The 5,000-nt window shown below is 53.9% G+C and overlaps 1 non-coding gene across 1 annotated transcript in view; it reads right to left on the bottom strand.

Moving 5' to 3' along the window:
- Positions 1–1,195, bottom strand: part of LOC124564236 — a 1,910-nt gene extending 715 nt beyond the window's left edge. Inside the window, exon 1 of the ribosomal RNA XR_006970525.1 lies at positions 1–1,195. This exon is cut by the window's left edge and continues 715 nt beyond it. This is a non-coding gene — a ribosomal RNA (small subunit ribosomal RNA).
- Positions 1,196–5,000: the final 3,805 nt, after the last annotated feature.

The following is a 5,000-nucleotide window of genomic DNA, read 5'->3' as shown; positions in this document are numbered from 1 at the left end:
AGCTTTGGTTTCCCGGAGGCTGCCCGCCGAGTCATCGGAGGAACTGCGGCGGATCGCTGGCTGGCATCGTTTATGGTTAGAACTAGGGCGGTATCTGATCGCCTTCGAACCTCTAACTTTCGTTCTTGATTAATGAAAACATACTTGGCAAATGCTTTCGCTTCTGTTCGTCTTGCGACGATCCAAGAATTTCACCTCTAACGTCGCAATACGAATGCCCCCGCCTGTCCCTATTAATCATTACCTCGGGTTCCGAAAACCAACAAAATAGAACCGAGGTCCTATTCCATTATTCCATGCACACAGTATTCAGGCGGGCTTGCCTGCTTTAAGCACTCTAATTTGTTCAAAGTAAACGTGCCGGCCCACCGAGACACTCACTCAAGAGCACCCTGGTAGGATTGCAACGGGGTCCGCCTCGGGACGCACGAGCACGCACGAGGCGCGTCGCACGCCTTCAGCTCGCCCCACCGGCAGGACGTCCCACGATACATGCCAGTTAAACACCGACGGGCGGTGAACCAACAGCGTGGGACACAAATCCAACTACGAGCTTTTTAACCGCAACAACTTTAATATACGCTATTGGAGCTGGAATTACCGCGGCTGCTGGCACCAGACTTGCCCTCCAATAGATACTCGTTAAAGGATTTAAAGTGTACTCATTCCGATTACGGGGCCTCGGATGAGTCCCGTATCGTTATTTTTCGTCACTACCTCCCCGTGCCGGGAGTGGGTAATTTGCGCGCCTGCTGCCTTCCTTGGATGTGGTAGCCGTTTCTCAGGCTCCCTCTCCGGAATCGAACCCTGATTCCCCGTTACCCGTTACAACCATGGTAGGCGCAGAACCTACCATCGACAGTTGATAAGGCAGACATTTGAAAGATGCGTCGCCGGTACGAGGACCGTGCGATCAGCCCAAAGTTATTCAGAGTCACCAAGGCAAACGGACCGGACGAGCCGACCGATTGGTTTTGATCTAATAAAAGCGTCCCTTCCATCTCTGGTCGGGACTCTGTTTGCATGTATTAGCTCTAGAATTACCACAGTTATCCAAGTAACGTGGGTACGATCTAAGGAACCATAACTGATTTAATGAGCCATTCGCGGTTTCACCTTAATGCGGCTTGTACTGAGACATGCATGGCTTAATCTTTGAGACAAGCATATGACTACTGGCAGGATCAACCAGGGAGCTGCGTCAACTAGAGCTGAGCAGCCGGCCGCCCGGGAGTGTGTCCCGGGGGCCCGCGCGAACACGCAAGCGTCCGCTCAATTATTCTGCAAACAGGAGGAGGCTGAGCTCCCCTGCACAATACACCTCGAAACCCTCTCAGGTCCCGGCGGCGCGCAGCGCCGTCCTAAGTACTTGGTCGGGTTCGAGAGAGGCGCAATCGCCCGGAGTTTGGCGAGTAGACGCTTTAGGTGCGACCACCCGTGCTCCCAACTGAGCTTGCCGCTGCCGACAGAGGCCCGGGAGCGTGCTGTCGTGGCATTGCCGGCGGGAGACAACACGCGCCACCTACGGTGGCCGGCAGCTCCAACGCCAGCGCCACAGAAGGACAAAAGCCCCACTTGGGTGCCGAAGCGAACTCTCCCAGCACAGCGCACGCGCCAACACGTCCGCACAGCTGCGATACAAACCACCTGCGAGAACCGCAGAGGCGACCGAGCAGCAGACGGCGTCGCGGCGCCGAGCGCCGGGCGGCGGCGCATCCTCAGCGCACACAGTCCTCAATCGGACCAGCACACTGCAGATGTCCACCGCGCTTCGCACCGGGCCCGCGAGGACCTACTTTGGCCGCACGGCGCCGCGTGCAGGGTGCGCCGGCGCGCAGCTGCGCCGCCTGCCGCCTCCGTCGGCCGGCGCGCCTGCCACTGGCCGCCCCCACCAGCCGGCTGTAGCGCGTGCGCCCACGCACCGCGCGGCCAGCACGCCGGGAGGCCCCCCCTCACCGGCCGGGGACGGTCCCACCCAGCCACCGCCGCGTATCGCTTCACACCCACATGCCATTCACGTTCGTGGGCATGGTGGGTATCGCTGAAACAACCGGTTGGTAGCTCAACCGATCGTCGCCATCACTGATTCACCTCTAGCGAGAACAACCGCACCACAACCGTTTACCAGTTGTTCATTTGCGTAACGTCACCAGCAAACGTAGACGTCCATCGCCATTTGCAAATTCAACGATTGTTGCATGCCTGTGTCAGGTGTCACGACACACTATGTCTGCCCACATACACGCAACAACATGTGCACGCTTCGCGAACACGTGGAAGGTGGCCCCCGTACGTATGCGATGTCCATTGCGCGAACGACTGTCAACCGGCCTCTGTCGCATGTCGCAGATGTGGAACGCAGTGCACCATGCTATCACGGTGTGTGAGAAGAGACGACTACGTCTGACAACACGCGCCACTACATCAACAGACGGCTCATGCTGATCGCCATCCACGGCATACCATACTGCAATCCAGCTCTTATAGGGAGACGACACGTAGCTGAGTGCACAATATTTGGACCGTATGGTTCGCCGTTGTTGGCGCAGTCGTGGTACGGTCACACATGTACCACGATGTATCATTCAGTACATGAGGACCAATGTGCAGTACAGTGTGTGATTTGGACGTACAACATCAGCGGACAGTTGACACACGCCGTACCACAACGTAGGCTGTGCTTCGCCATGCAAATGCCAATGAACAACTGCGAAGGGCATTGAGCATGTACGTCCTGCTGCCATCCGCATTACAGTGTATAGCTGCAAGGTGTTTAACATGAAGCGATACTCTGGGGACCAGGCAGTGCGAGTAGCAAACTATATTGCGGGGGTTGCAGTTAGGCAACACCACACTAATTTAACGCGTCGTATGACAATTACAGAGCAGGTTAAGGCCCAACGTGTGTTGGGTTAAGGCCCAACGTGTGTTGGGTTAAGGCCCAACGTGTGTTGGGTTAAGGCCCAACGTGTGTTGGGTTAAGGCCCAACGTGTGTTGGGTTAAGGCCCAACGTGTGTTGGGTTAAGGCCCAACGTGTGTTGGGTTAAGGCCCAACGTGTGTTGGGTTAAGGCCCAACGTGTGTTGGGTTAAGGCCCAACGTGTGTTGGGTTAAGGCCCAACGTGTGTTGGGTTAAGGCCCAACGTGTGTTGGGTTAAGGCCCAACGTGTGTTGGGTTAAGGCCCAACGTGTGTTGGGTTAAGGCCCAACGTGTGTTGGGTTAAGGCCCAACGTGTGTTGGGTTAAGGCCCAACGTGTGTTGGGTTAAGGCCCAACGTGTGTTGGGTTAAGGCCCAACGTGTGTTGGGTTAAGGCCCAACGTGTGTTGGGTTAAGGCCCAACGTGTGTTGGGTTAAGGCCCAACGTGTGTTGGGTTAAGGCCCAACGTGTGTTGGGTTAAGGCCCAACGTGTGTTGGGTTAAGGCCCAACGTGTGTTGGGTTAAGGCCCAACGTGTGTTGGGTTAAGGCCCAACGTGTGTTGGGTTAAGGCCCAACGTGTGTTGGGTTAAGGCGCAACGTGTGTTGGGTTAAGGCGCAACGTGGGTTACGTTAAGGCGCAACGTGGGTTACGTTAAGGCGCAACGTGGGTTACGTTAAGGCGCAACGTGGGTTACGTTAAGGCGCAACGTGGGTTACGTTAAGGCGCAACGTGGGTTACGTTAAGGCGCAACGTGGGTTACGTTAAGGCGCAACGTGGGTTACGTTAAGGCCCAATATAGGTTAGGTTAAGGCCCAATATAGGTTAGGTTAAGGCCCAATATAGGTTAGGTTAAGGCCCAATATAGGTTAGGTTAAGGTACAATATAGGTTAGGTTAAGGTACAATATAGGTTAGGTTAAGGTACAATATAGGTTAGGTTAAGGTACAATATGGGTTAGGTTAAGGTACAATATGGGTTAGGTTAAGGCGCAATATGGGTTAGGTTAAGGCGCAATATGGGTTAGGTTAAGGCGCAATATGGGTTAGGTTAAGGCGCAATATGGGTTAGGTTAAGGCGCAATATGGGTTAGGTTAAGGCGCAATATGGGTTAGGTTAAGGCGCAATATGGGTTAGGTTAAGGCGCAATATGGGTTAGGTTAAGGCGCAATATGGGTTAGGTTAAGGCGCAATATGGGTTAGGTTAAGGCACAATACGGGTTAGGTTAAGGCACAATACGGGTTAGGTTAAGGCACAATACGGGTTAGGTTAAGGCACAATACGGGTTAGGTTAAGGCACACATTGTTGTAAGGAAAGGTGTTTTCGGGGGGGGGGGGGGGGGGCTGTTTGTTGATTGTGATTATCGTAAGTAAATGACTGCGGCATCATCTGATTTGCCACGTCAGGGTGCACCTTTGGCTCATAACAGGCGGCGCTCTGATTCCATGCTTGTGGCAGACCTGTGTCTTTCATTCGTGCCATTGTTTGTGTGGTGTGACAGGAGGCAGTATTGTGATGTTGGGTGCACCCCTGTGTAGGACATGTGTGGGTGTTGGTGGCTTAGCTGAGCAATGGTGGTTGTCGGAAGGGTGGGATATTCTGTTTTCCGAGTGGACCTCCCGGTCTGGTTATGATAGTGTGGATTGTCTAATGTGGCAGAGAGGATGCACTGGGTGTTGTTCCATGCTGGTGCTTAGATATTGTCTGTGTGCCTGTTACAGGCAGAGAGTAGTGCGTGATAAGAGTGTCTGGCTGACGTGTGATTGTGAGCAGAGTCTTTCAGCATGTATACGGACAGTTGTATACATTATCTGTATTCTGATGGCTCTATCTATTACTAATCAGCGCCGTGTATACGTTTAATCCGGTTCCAGTCGAAACTATTGTATCTCTGTACATTAGTGACACGGCGAGCCCGCTATGTAGTTACTCGTCTCGGCAGCTTCCACCGGTGTATGGCAAATGATTATAAGGAATCAGTCTAGTCGTCAATACCGATAGTGTGACGTCACATGTCTGGGGTGGGGGACGCTGCGCCCTTCCGGTGGGTCATGGCCTAGGAAGACTCTTCCCACGCAGG

The sequence above is a fragment of the Schistocerca americana genome, unplaced genomic scaffold (genome assembly GCF_021461395.2).
Source record: "Schistocerca americana isolate TAMUIC-IGC-003095 unplaced genomic scaffold, iqSchAmer2.1 HiC_scaffold_1299, whole genome shotgun sequence".
NCBI classification, from domain to species: Eukaryota; Metazoa; Arthropoda; class Insecta; order Orthoptera; family Acrididae; genus Schistocerca; species Schistocerca americana.
The sequence above is the reverse complement of the archived record's forward strand: the minus strand, read 5'-3'. Positions and strand labels throughout refer to the sequence as shown.